This window comes from Pipra filicauda, unplaced genomic scaffold (genome assembly GCF_003945595.2).
Source record: "Pipra filicauda isolate LSUMZ 115617 unplaced genomic scaffold, ASM394559v2 scaffold213_size2393758_pilon, whole genome shotgun sequence".
Classification (NCBI taxonomy): Eukaryota; Metazoa; Chordata; class Aves; order Passeriformes; family Pipridae; genus Pipra; species Pipra filicauda.
This window is the reverse complement of record NW_024104325.1, coordinates 376,524-390,617: the sequence shown is the minus strand read 5'-3', so window position 1 is coordinate 390,617 and position 14,094 is coordinate 376,524. Positions and strand designations below refer to the sequence as shown.

The 14,094-nt window shown below is 38.2% G+C and overlaps 1 protein-coding gene and 1 long non-coding RNA gene across 5 annotated transcripts in view; one reads left to right on the top strand and one right to left on the bottom strand.

Moving 5' to 3' along the window:
- The window catches only part of VTI1A (vesicle transport through interaction with t-SNAREs 1A), a 273,846-nt gene that overhangs the window by 115,813 nt on the left and 143,939 nt on the right, over positions 1–14,094 (top strand). The window lies entirely within an intron of this gene.
- On the bottom strand, positions 10,904–13,415 carry LOC114003285. Its single transcript, XR_005563495.1, has 3 exons — positions 13,200–13,415; positions 13,008–13,099; positions 10,904–11,213 (listed from the first exon to the last, which is right to left on the bottom strand). It is a non-coding gene; the product is annotated as an uncharacterized LOC114003285 (long non-coding RNA).

The window sequence follows — 14,094 nt, the reverse complement described above, 5'->3', positions numbered from 1 at the left end:
AGATTGAAAGGGGAAGTGGAAACTTCCTCCTTTGCTTTTATCATCAGACATCCATTATCCAGGATATGTGAATTGAAAGCCAAATGCTTGGAGCCCCAAATATCGCTCTGTATGTTTAGGCGTCTCAGTATAGGTCAAGAAGTATATGCAGCATACTAAACTGGGAATTGTGGGATGAGTGGCTGTTTTGGTCTTGGTAATAGAAAATGCAAGTCATCTTGGGTGGAGAAAGTAGGTATATTTTTATGCAGGGCCCAATACTAACAAGTAAATATTTACCTTGGAGCGGTAACGTCATGTTACCATGCTATTTCATTGTAAGAATACGTAAGAGGTAAATGTTTGCTTTTAGTTACTGTCCCTGGAGCTTTTAATGTAATACTGTTTAAAATCGTTATTCATGTCGTAAAAAGGCAGTTTTCTCTTCTTACAGAGAAAAGACCGCAAAGACAACAGCAATTCAAGCTGCCCTTAAGGCTCCACCGTGGTGCACTAACCCATCCTGCAGAAACAGCCTCTAACAGTCCCCTTGTTAGTGTTTGTTATGTCCTCAGCCCATCTGCCTCAGTGGCTGTCAGTGGGAAGGAATTTGGGTGGTCATTTTCCTGATAGGGACATCAATTCAATTGAAAGTGGATTTCTGCCTCAAAGGCTTACCACTCAGCAGTGACTTGTGGCCATTATTACCTTTATTTGTTTCTGCTATTGTCTTGTAAGGGACTAATGCAGAATCCTACTGCTTATTCTGTAGATCCCTATCTGCCTTTTAAGTTACCTGGATTATAACAAATGACTGAATCAACTTTGTCTTCAACAAAATTGAATTTGATACCTTTTAGACTTGCTCTACATATAGAAACGAGATGAATTTGAGGGTTGCCAGTCACAATTAGAAAAGATACTCCAAGTATATTACCTTACTAGACATACTTTTTTCCTACCCACAGAAGACAGTGAATGGTCAGTCATCTTTGCAGCTATTGCAAGTGATTTGCCATGTCTTTTGACAGAAGTGGAATTTTATTTTAGGTGACTTAATCATGGAGTCTTCGTAGAAGTGGAAATAACGATAGAGTGTGGTCTGTGACCTTGTCAGTGCCGATAACCCGGGCTATACGTTCAGATTTCAAACAAATGAAAGTTTCTGTCAGTAATCCTGAGGGTGATTTCTACAACTTCCTTGACAGGAGTATTGAGACAAGAAAGCTTCTAAGAACTTCCTTGGAACAATACTGAAAGATAAAGCTGTCTGCAGGGGAGCAGGTTATAATGAGGGCGGATCCCAGCATGGTGAGGGCAGCAGATAGTGATCTACAAAAAGACCAACAACGGTATTACCAAAAGCAATGGTAGGAGGATGTTACTGTGTTTTAGCACACGATGTGGTAACTGGCAGCAAACCAGGAGTAGATTTTGTGTGCTGAGCTAGTCAGGAATTGTTATATTTGTGTACGATGTTTATTTGCTAAGCTTTATGGTCAACTTCATTACTCTTCATTTTATTCATTATTATGTCATTGAGCAGAAACTTGTTAAAAGATTAAAAGTTCCAATTGGTTGCTCATGCCTAAGGTATGTAAATGCTTTGCAGCTCCGACAGTAATTTACTGACATTCTGGCAATTTGCACTTAAATAGTTTATGCCCACGCATATACATGCACACAAGCACAGTGTAATAGAGTAAAATTAGCTCTTAGTATAAAGGACCTGATCCTACAGAAAATCTCTTTTGTTTCTTTGGAATTGACCAGTTTAAAGTGTCTATGGGAGAGGTTCTCAGAGAGGAGCTAAAAACAAACAAAGTTCCTGTAAAATCCAAGGTGCAACAGTTCGTGCAGAGTTTCTTTTGATGCAGACATCACCAAAAATTTCATAGAACCAGCTTTTCAAATAGGTCGCCTGTGTTTATACAAGTGCACAAATGCACATATGTTGTGCACACACAATTGTAAGTGTAGAATATTGTGTGTGTCTCCATATATATGATGTATTCAGGCATATAATTTTAAATCACGTTTTACCCTTCTCACGCTCAACATGTTCTTCTAATTTGCATCCAGCTTTACAAATACTGCTTGTGAATAGTGATAACTCTTTTGTTACAAAATAGGGGTTTGATACCAGGCTGCCGTGTCCTCAAATCTGGTACAAATGCTCACATTTTGAATCTTTACAGGCAGAATTTTCGTGGGCACAAACTTACTAAACTCTGTCTTGAAGTCTAGAATCAGGTGTCAAACACTCAGAGTAATTATTCTCTCTTTAGAGAGCAGATATTTCCTCAACCAAACCTGCAAAATCATGCAGTACCACATGAATTCGGATAGCACAAGGCTGATAGGACACTGCAACCTTTTCCTACAAAGCCAAATTACAGATTTGGCCGTAAAAACAGATTTTTCAAAATTGATGAAATGCTTTTATTTAGGCATCAGGTGTTCTTCTCTTTTTTTCAATTAAAAAAAAATCCAAACCACTCTGTCATTTAAAACTAGACAGAGGTCAGATCTTTTAAGAGATTTTGGAGATTACTGTAAAAAATATATCTTTTAAAAAAAAAAAAAAAACAAAAATTATTTACTTTTATTGAAAACTATGTAGTTTCATGACTTTGTGATATTGGAAGTAGAAAGTGTAATATATATGTAACAATGATTGTATAATCATGCACAGTACTCTTTGTCTACAAATAAGGGATGAAGTCATGTCATGGAAGAAGTAAGACGTGAAATTGAGTAGAGAAAAGTGAACTATACATAGTTTTTGTCAAACACTGCAGACAATAGAAAATACTTAAAGACTTGGGAAAGAAAAAGATTTTAATAGTTAAAACCTGAATTACAGAGAAGAGATGAAAAATAATGTAGACTCTGTATGCCACAAGTTATGGTGTTACTAGAACAGTCTGTATTGGAAGAAAGGGATTTCGAGTCATCAAATAGACAAGACTGCTCAATTATAAAAAGCTAATAATTGAATGAAGGTTTCTTTAAGTTTTCTTTAAAGGAGGGACAGTGGGAAAATTTGAGAGAAAATTGAGACAATTGTGGTATCCTACAAATAAGGTACATTTATCTCAAACATACAAAGGAAATATGGAGAGGGAATATATTCTTACACTGAATACCCAATTGAAAATATTTTCTACCTTTTATTAACACAAAATTTCTTACATGTAATAGGAACAATCTGTTTATAACCTAATGACCTGTGATAATTTAGCTTTAGAGGGGTGAATAATACCTTTTTAACTCACCGCCCATTATTTTTCCCAAAGTTATCAGCTAATCTGATAAAAAAAAGCATCCTCTCCAACACTGCTTTACACAAGGGTAACATTCTGTCTAGAGGCATTTCTGGGGAGTGAAGCTGTGGTGTTGCATCAGAGTGAGGACAAGGTGCTTCATTTTGTAATTTCTGCCATTGTTTTATGTTTCTGGAGTGTCTCTTCAATACACACATTTTCAATGAGCAAATGACTTTGCTCTGAGAGCCAAAACTGTAATAAGCTTCTTGCACAGGTTTCTCAGAGGGTGTTACCTCTTTATGATCTGTTGTATTTGCCCGGGTTAGGTTAACTTTTTCTTAGATTAACTGATAAACCTAAAAAATTAGCAGTTTTTATTTATCAAGTAAACGCAGCAGTTTGTGGTTTTCAAATGAGGAATTTGAATTTTGAATGAGGAAGTTTTTTGCTGCTTTTTTTCCTTTTTTTTCTCCTCTTAAGTTTAGTATTTCAGGTGGTGGTTTTTTCCCTTCACTCTGCATAGTAATAGTTTGGAGAAGAAGGTATAAGTTGTAAGACTTAAAGCAGTAGCAAGGAGTAACAACACTATAACAACTTTTTTTTTTCAGTTGTCAGAGTGTTTCTTTTTGGTGTACAGAAGCAGAAAAGATGGTCAGTTTGCCCAGGACATAAATCCTTTCTATCTGATAAACTCAGAGACCATCCCACATAGGCTAATAGTGACTGGCAGGGGATAAGCCATTCCAGGTTAGATGAGAACCAAGCACTTTCTCTTTACTGGCATGTAAAATAGCTATTGAAATCCTGAAGTCAGTTGTGAAAATGCCAGGGATTTTTTGGAACCAGGATAAAGCCCTCAGGGATTTGTGGCAAGAAACAATTCTACACTGGTCAGTGAAATACCCTGAAAAGTCTCCTGGAGTCTTCTACATGTGGATTTTCCATTTGTCTATAAGCAGAATATTTCAGAAAAAGCTAAACCAAAAGTATCTCTGCCATTTATTACCATGCAAAATAACAGAAAGGAATGTGAAACCACCAGAGAATTCTGAAAACTGAGCGTCCAACCAAACTGTTACTTGTGATTTGAAGTTTGTAATCAGGTAGATTTCTCACATGGTCTTTTTTAACCTAATTCTGTTTTCCTACATTTACTTCTTTATGCCTAAGAACTGGAGGGCAGAATTTCTCTCATTTTTGGATAGTGATATAATTATTCATCTGCAAAAGCAGTGGGCTAGATTCAGGACAAGAGAAAGCCTTTGTTGTTTATAGAGAATAACTTATTTTTAGTAAACCTTTTAAAAATGCGCAATTTTTTGTTTTAAAAAGAGCTATAGAAGGCCACTGAAATGCAGTCAAAATAAATTGGTGGTACTCCCATGTCACCACTTTCTGTTGTTAGTAGCTACAAAAATGCCTGTATTTCTATCCTCTCGATCTCTTCTTTCTCTGCTGCGTCTTTCCATCTTACACACACTCGTATCTGCACTTTTTCTTTCTCGCACACAAATGTACTGGCTTTTAGTTTTCCAACTTTAAATTGATTAGAGCACATTAATTTTTAAATAAGTGTCACATATCCTTAACCAAGCACTAAAAGGTTGAGAAGGCTTCATGGTGTAAAGTCTGATCCAAAACTCAGTGAGAAGAATTTTAAAAATGTGGGCTGCCCTTCATTAGCCCTCATGATATCCCTTGACAGGCAGTGTGTGCTAACTCTGCCATGCCAGGCCAGGGCAGGACCAGCTGCCATGCACCATTTACCCTCTGTCAGCAGCTTCACTCAGAGCCCGGGCAATACTGTACACACGAGTCTGTCATGCGTCAGCATCAATTAGGCTCAGTTTGCTGCGCTTGGGAAAAGCAACAGCCCTACTATTAACTATTTTATTTCTTTCCCTCCCCCCCCCAATCATCATTTGACTCTCCAAGAAAACTGTTGGATTTGGCAGAAGTGTTTTTGTAGCCATTCTTGCAAACAGCAAGTTCGTTTTGAAAGAGCTCACTGATTCAGATGAGTTGGTTTCACTGCAAGGAATTTGCTTTATTGGTACTATTATTTAAGTGGGGAAGTTATATGCAGCCTGTGCACTTACAACCCAGTCTGATTTTCCCTTTCACTTGCTATGAAGAATTGTTGATGTCTGTCTGCCTGTACATATATATATAGACTTATATATACACCCATGCACATGCAGTCACAGTAATAGTAAGCATTAAGTCTATCATAAGGCTAGGGTGATAATATATTTCATTAAAATTGTATCTTCTGACCTTCTTGTATTATATACTCCTCAAGTTTTCAGTTTTCCAGTTGTAGATACGCCCTTGCATTGTTTTTTTCCTGGGTATTGTTGTTTGAATTGATTGTTGCTAAAATTTCCCCAACTTTGTGAGAAACCCACATGTGTGGTCATGCCTAAATTTGACTCACTATTTTGTGGCTTTTCACCGCTATTATGAAGGGGGTGGGGAGCAAGACGACCACCCATGGTGTGTTCTTGTCAAGCAGTGTGGTGAGCAAATGGGTTCGCTGATGTGCAATGAGTGTTAAGAGAACAACCTCTTCTGGCAGAGTTTTCAAGCACTTCCCTCCTTTCCCCCCCTCCCCAAATTACAGCTTCTTCCTCCGTGTAAGTATAGAACACCCATGACTATTTATATAATAAAAGAGCTACTGTGTACTTTAATGGATAGTTAAAGACATTTTCACAGGTCTGTATCCACATGGGATTTATGGAGACTTATAGGCCTGGTCAGTTTGTAAAATTGTGATAGCCCAAGAGACTGTTGTCAGATGTTGGTAACAAGACAGTGTTTGAAAGGAATCAAAACAATATAAATCCTGTGAGATCTGTGGCAGCAGGATGGGTTCTAATGGAGAGGAAGGCAGGGTCGACCACCACACAAGAGAACTAGGAGAAGAAAGTGTTTTTTCTCTTTCAAGCTCGCAGCACCAGCAGGGGTAAGCAGATTTCTGAAAAGAATCTCATCAGTGGATCAATCCAGTGTAACAGATGGAGTGCACAGATATTGTCTATCAGATTTCCATCGCATGTGGCAAACAAATACATTGTTGCAACTGTTAGCAGCAAAACTTTCCCTTTTTTTAACTTCATAATTACCAAGAGTTGAAAAGAGCTGTGGGTTAATGATTTCCTAACAATAACTATGGGGGACTTGGAGGATAGTAACTTCCCCAAGGAATACATTAGTAGGAGATATAAAGTCTCTAAGCATCTTGAATGGAAGGGTTTGGATCTGCAGAAATAACTGCCTATAGCATTGCATTTTAAAAAGTGGAAATTTTCCTAGGAAAGGGAGACTGGGCTGGATCTTCGTTTCCGGTACCTGGCAGGTTTACACTGCTGACAGCAGAGACAAAGCAGTCCTTACCAGTACAAAGTTTTGGGCTTTGTTGCCATTGTAAAACCATTAGCAAGAGCAAGATTTGGGATGTCTGAGAACAGTTCACTGTGAGTGCACAGTTACAGCAGTCGGAGGCAAGGTGTGAGGCTATGAATTAATTTCCCAGTGTTATTAATAATGCTGTTATTATTTAGAGGTTAATTTTATTAAGTGTTGACATGGATATCAAAGTCTGGATGCAAATATTATAGAATCATAGAATAGTTTAAGGGACCTTTAAAGATTATGTAGTCCAACCCCCAAATATGTAATGGTCTCTTGGCATCTTCTTCAAGTGATAGCCCTGAAGATGGACTAATGACTGTATGGTACTCATGGTGATGGTGTGGATGCAATAGATTTAGAAGTGATGGTTATCAGGGATTAAATGGTTAAGCTTGTAACAAGAGCATGTCAGAGTTAATTTTTGTAAATAACAGTTGTTGGACCTAGTAAATATGTAGTTAGGAACTAAGAGACCATGGTTTAGTTACCAATTAGTTACAGAAAGTATGGACAGACAATTTGAAAAGTTTCTCTAGGCTCAAATGAACCAAGTGGGTAATAGGGTGGGTTAGTTCTGTGAACTAAGTGGAAAAGGATTGTCCGGGATTGAAGGCACAACTCAGATACCCAGAGATACAGAACTGCGACCATTTGAGATGACACAGGGCATCTCCCATCCTTTTGCCAATTCAGAGGAATGCAGGTCTCCCATAGATCCTTTATCCATAAAGCTGAACCCATTGAGAGTGTCTTGAGTAATATTCTCCCTCACATGGCTGTAGGAATCAGGGAAAAAGAATCAAGCCCTGGATCTTGACAAAACAGATGTGTTTGGCTAACCAGAGACACTAACCATGTGTTTCCATCTATGGAGATATTCAGACTCCTGGGAAACCTGCTCTAGGTGACCATGCTTGAGCAGAGAGGTTGGACCAGATGTTTTCAAGACATTCTTTCCAACCAATTCCAAGAAGTCTGTGATTCTGGGAAGAAAGATGAGTATAATGCAAAATCTAGGTTCACCTCTTTGTTTATCAGGTGTGTGGAAATGGGAATTCCCAGATTCTCAGAACTTTAACACTCAGCAAAATGGGTTATATTCTTGGGAGCTGTGACAATTGGGATGTTGGGGTTTTTGCTACAGCAATGCATAGAATCTGTTCATCAGTTCGCTTAGTTTTGTTTTTTAAAACCTTTTGCAACATAGCATATAGAAAATGAGGAAAGATTTACTCCATGCTTAAGGCACATGACTCGGATGGTGGTAAAGTGTTTTCAGTTCTAATCTACCATGAGGCTTCTCCTTATTGTGTGTAAAGCTTCTCAGTCTTTCTGAGGCTGTGTTTCCTAACTTGTCAAGGAAGCTGTTTAAGGCAGGGGCTAACTTTTTATCCATTGTATAAAGTGTAGCTAACTTAGTGAGACTGAATGACTACCATTACACATCATTAATGAGGTTTGAGAGTGATTCTGGTCCAAAGAAACCAAATGTCCAAGCCAAGAAATAGCAGATATGCCTTGACCTTGAATATCATTGAGTTTCTGGCTAATATTGTAATTCACAATGTTTCTGATCTTAAAGGTTTAGCCACAAGAAAGAAGAATTTTGCAGAAGTAAAGTGAAAATGTTTACGTAGCATCTAAAACAACAGAATAGTACCATTAATTTTTCTTTGCCTTTTTCAACATATATGACGTTATTCAGTATTTTTTAACTCATGCTCTAAGCTTACTGTATTTCATCAGTACTTGAGCCACCTCAAATAAAAGTTCCATTTGTAATTGGCTCCTTTGTACAACCCCCACTCTGATGCTTTTTTTGTTTTTTTTTTTCATTTCAGTCTCCTCTTTGGTTCCAAGAATTCTAAAACAAAAGCCAAAATAGCATTTACACCCTTGCTTCCTCCAAAATACCTCTCCTCCTTCTGGGCCTACTTTCTTTGCACACTAACCCTGTAATTCTAGCTCTGCAGGGGCCCTGGTGCCTTTATAGTATCATAACCAACTTTACATGTCTGTCTAGATACTGAATAACCTTGCTTCTTGGAAGAAATAACTACACACCTAGCCATGCCACTCTTTATTTGCCAGTTAATTGAACCCTGCCTTCCTTTTGTCTCTCAAAAGAATGGAAATTATCGGTTGCTCTCTGAACACCTCTTGCCCCATGAAAAAAAAATATGATTTGCCCTATTTCCTCACAAGATCCAAAGACCCTTTACCATAGATCTTTAAAGTAGGAGAGGGATGTGAAGACAGGTAGATATTCACCTAATACTCAACAGTTCTTACTGTATCATGTCGCAGCCCTCAAAATAGAAATATGCGGTGTACAAAATGCGTCTTGCACACAAAAGTATAGTTCTCTAGTCACAAAAATACATAAAAATCACTCCTTTGGGTTGCATTATGGGGTGTTTGTCTTGCCTGTGAGTTCTGTGGATTCAGGCCCTGACATGCCCACTAACCTGTTAGGTGTGATGATGTCAGGACACCTGTGGTTTAGGTAAATACTAACAAAGAACGGTATTGAAGGCACAGGCAAACTTGCAACACGTGTAAAGGAGGGCTGAGAAGGTCCTTCTTGAATTAACCATTCTTGTGCATTACCAATGGGTTTCGAGAGACTTGTGCTTTTTCAGAAACTACCTTTATGGAAACACGAGAATTAGTAATGAGTGAGTTCGGTGAGGATTCTTGTCCATCCACCTGACAGAGAAAAATTCCTTGCTAGAGGCAGCATGTTTGGAGGGCTTAGATAAAGCTTGATAAATTGGGCAACTAGATGACAACGTCATTAGGGACATAAATAAAAGAGTTCAAGAAAAACCAAGGTAATGATAACAAGAGTCATAAATTACACAGTCAGGTGTTGGCTGAAATTCACTAAAGGAAGTAAGTGAACTGTGTGTGGTATTTTATGGATTACATGTATATATGTAAATATGCATTATGTTGTGAATAAAAGGAGAGCAAGTAGGCTTAGCATGAATGGGTTGTTTTTACCACTTTAAGTTGATTTTGGACATACTAATGTAAATATTTATTCTCAGATGACATTGAAAAAATGGCAATACAAACTTAGCAAATAGTCTTCTTTCTAGAGAAGACAATGTGGTTATGGAATTGACTTTGACTGAAGTTAACAGAAACAGCTCTGGCACTTTCAGGTAGACTATGCTGTTTCTATGCTGATTTTGGTATATCATAACCAGACATCTACCTCCGACATGTACTTACCTCAAATCAGATATTTAGTTACCTAGTAATAGTGCATCTAATTATTCTCAAGGAAAAAAAACTATATTTATGAAACAAAGGGGTATTTTGAGACTTAGTAAAGGTTTCACTTAATTAATAACTCAGGTACCATTATTTATGTACTTTACTCTGAAATATCATTGAAATAGTAATATTAGGCTCCCTTTGTTCTCATAATCTTTGGTTTAAAGTACAAATGGAATTTAAGATCAATGGGTTTATTCAAGAAAATAAACCTTAAAGGAAGTTGTTCAGCACTGCTGTAGTAGTACATTATTGTTGTAGATAAAGAGTATGTGAATTTTTCAAAGCCATTTTGGGTCTGAAGCAAAGCGTGGCTCAGCTGGAATTTAAGAATGAGACTATATTAGGAAGTTTATGCCCCCAGTGGAATAGCTTTTTAACAATTTCCATCTTTGCGACCCTTAACCGATTTACTTTCAGTTCAGTTGTATAAAGTAGGAAGCTCATAGTTTTGCAGACAGTCAGAGTGAGATTTGGAAAGCCTAGAAAAATGTTTAAGATCTGAGAAAAGCAAGAGTCAACCTTGGAGTTCTGTAGCTTCTGATCTGGAGTACAGGAACTTCATGTTTATAGCCTCCAAGTTCTAAAGTTGAAAGTGAAAAATATACAGTGGTAAGTCCAGGTCTGTATGAGCATCTTTACTTGTGTAGTAACTGTAAACAGCAGGTTGTATTTGTGTAATGGGAATAGAAATCCCATGATAAATGAAGCTGCAAATAGCCTGAAATCTCACTGGAAGTGGTTAGGTGGAAAATTAATAACAATTAAAATTTGACAAAGTACAAGTGGCAAATGAGTTGCATTCCTTCTTCCCTAAGGAAGTTGAAGAGGAAATATGAACACCTGATGTAGAAAAGTTTACCAGGTCATTGAGTTCAAGAGAAGGATCAGGAGGCCAGACCACTGAAAAATTAGTCTTGAATGCTTCATTGTGTATATTTTAATGACCTCCAAGTAGCTTAAACCTATATTCAGAAGTGAAACAACCATATAAACAAAATGAGGGGGGCTTACTATGAGACAAGAAGACAAGAGGGAAAAGTGGACACAATTTATCTCTAGTGTAGAAGAACTTGTAAAAGGGACCACGGTCCAGTGCAGGGTATGGAGACAGGAGGGCTCCAATCTGTTCCAAGCCACCGGCGCTGTCTGACCCGGGCAGGTCACTTGACTTCTTTGTGCCTCTGTCAATCCAGCTGGAAAATTGGGTAACAAAAGCAAGACCTTGCTGAAAAGCAGATGCTCCATCAGAGTTGAGCTGTCCTGGATAAACAAATTACAAAGCATTGATAGATACCATAGGAAAACTTAGATGGGTCTGTGGTTCCAGTAAGGAAAAATGAGCAATGTGGGAAAGATCCAGCTGACAGTGCTGGGGGCTCACAGAAAGCGATTTGTCTCCGAGTTCACAGGTGAAATGAGGAGCTTACAGGATGGACGCAAAACTGGTTTGTGTTGGAAATCAGAAAATCAGAAAGACGATGGTGTTTGGAGTCCATCCTGTGTAAGATCTGATTTCAAATTGCCCAAGGTGAGAAAACAATAGCAGTAATTTATTGCTTGTGGTGAAAATTTAAATGCTAAGAGGCTGTCTGGGAGATGAGCATCCTGTAATTCATGACCAGATATGTAGATGCAAACATCAGAGGCTGTACATAACTCACTGGTCTTGCTTTAGAGTTATATTTTAGACCTTTAAGAGGACCTCATTTGAAATCATATAATCTTTAATTTATTTTCTTAATTTTTTAATTTCCATGAATTTACATCTCGGTCTTGGGTCTCAAGTCCTTCAGAAATATAGAAGGCCTTATAGAAGCCAACTGCTTAGGCTTTGAAATTAAACTAAATCCATAGGCTCGAAATTGGTTGAAGATAGAGCACTGTGTTAGGAAAAAAGATAATAGAGCATAAATTCCAGATCCCTGGATTGCAAGAATGTGCCTTAGGGTGGTGTTTTGAAAATGTTTGGCAGAGTGCTATACAGAGGAATGTATTCATTTTACTATTTAAAATTACTTTTTCAGTATGTATAAAAATCCATAGTGTGTAAATTTTATATGAAAAATAATGTTGATATTTTTAAGGAAAAAAATCTCTAGGTGTAGTGTAACAAACAGACCTCTGAAAATAGGATTTAGAAAATTGAAGTTAATTTCTTGGCTCTGCTAATAGAAGTTGAGTGCTTTGGCATGCCATTTTGTGTCTTTTTACCTCCATTTCCCTATCTGAAAATTGGAGATAAAGATTCTTACCTCTTTGTACAGAACTGATGATGAAGAACATCAGGTAAGAATTAGGGTGAAAGTAAAGCATGCATTCACATTTCATTGCAATGAACTAAGAAGCAGCCTTGTGTTGTTATTTGATTGTGTTATTTGTATTTTTGTCCCACTGGTTGATGTGGATGTGACAGAAAAAAAATGCTGCATGTATGTTCCTTAACTGGAAAAGGGAAGACATTGACTACCACGCCAGCACACTTTTTCTGGCAAAGCTATACATTAAGTGCAGTTCTGACAGTCTTGAGACACTAGTTCAGCATGTGTTTTACCACATTTTAAGACTTACATAAACATGCGAAACCTGCTGTTCCATATTAGCTTGGGATGTATTGAAAATAGTTGTTCTTTGGCCTTTCTGATACTCTGGATGAGGCAAGGTTAACTTGAAGACTCCAAGATGCTTAGAAGGGTCTTGAGCAGTATGAAGTACTGAGTTCACCCTAATCCCTGAGCCTTAGGGTGGCAGATCATTTGGCAGAAATATTGGAAAGTCACACTAATATTTAAGAGAAAAAATATTTCCAATAACCTGAAGTGTGGTTTTCTGAGAGATGTGTGCCAGAACCAAATCTCCATCAAGTCATTAGTTTCCTGTCCTCATACTTAGTCTTGGCAAGGAAACCTTTCGTTGGAAGATGTGTTATTATGGCAGCAATGGAATTGCTTTGAGACGCATCCAAAAACAATCTCAAAAGTTGTACAGAAAAATGCTAACTTCTCTGGACACAATGAGACTGGTGATTTCTAATTCTGCAACCATGTTAGGACTTACCTGTCTTGTGGGCTGCTGTGTCGTGGTGCTGGGTGGACCCCTTTGTTCTGGTCACCCGAGGAAGTCTTTGTGTTTCCTGAGGATGCACTGCACTGTCACACAGGCCACAGGAGCAGAAAAGGAGTGAAAAGTCAGAGGCAATAACTGTACTGAGTTCTTAGATTTTAATATGTTTATATGATTTTTTCCTACCTTCAGTATTAAGTCTGTTCTTATTTCCTATCCTGTGAATACACCGAGTTGTTAACTCTTTGTACACATGGGTGTAGCAGTTTTGGCTGGGATAAATTTAATTTTCTTTAGGCTGGTATGGGGCTGTATTTTGGATTTGTGCTGAAAATAATCTTGGTAATATGGAGATGTTTTAGTTATTGCTTAGCTTATGCAGTGCTTATGCTCAGTGCTTATGCAGTGTTAAGGCCTTTTCTGCTCCTCACCCCACTCCACCAGTGAGCAGGCTGGGGGTGCTCAAAAACTTGGTGACACAGCCAGGAGAACTGACCCCAACTGACCAACAATATTCCATGTCATATGGCATCATACTCTGCATGTAATAATGGGGGAAGGAGAAGGAGGGGGAGACACGTAGAGTGATGGCATTTGTCTTCTCAAGTGACCATTGCATGTGACAGAGCCCCGTTCTCCTGGAGATGGCTGAACACCTGTCTGCCCATAGGAAGAAGTGAATTAATACCTTGTTTTGCTTTCTTTATGTGTGTGGCTTTAGCTTTCTCTATTAAACTGTCTTTATTACAACCCATGAGTTTTCTCTCTTTTCAGATTCTCTCCCCCATTCCCACCAGGAGGGAAGCAAGTGAGTGGCTGCATGAGGCTGAGTTGGGGTTGGGGTTGTCTGTGGTTAAACCATGACAGTCCTTTTTGGCACCCAGTGTGGGGCTCAAAGGGTTTGGGATAATAACAGATTGACCAGCGGATATTAGGACGGATTTATATCTGTTAGTAGCTGTGGGTCATGATATTAATTCATCTGTTCTCAATATTAGTTTATCTGATCTGCACCATGTGCTTTTTTTTTGCTGTACATGTTAAGGATTGGTGTTGGCTTTTGCAGTTTCCTGTGCTCTGC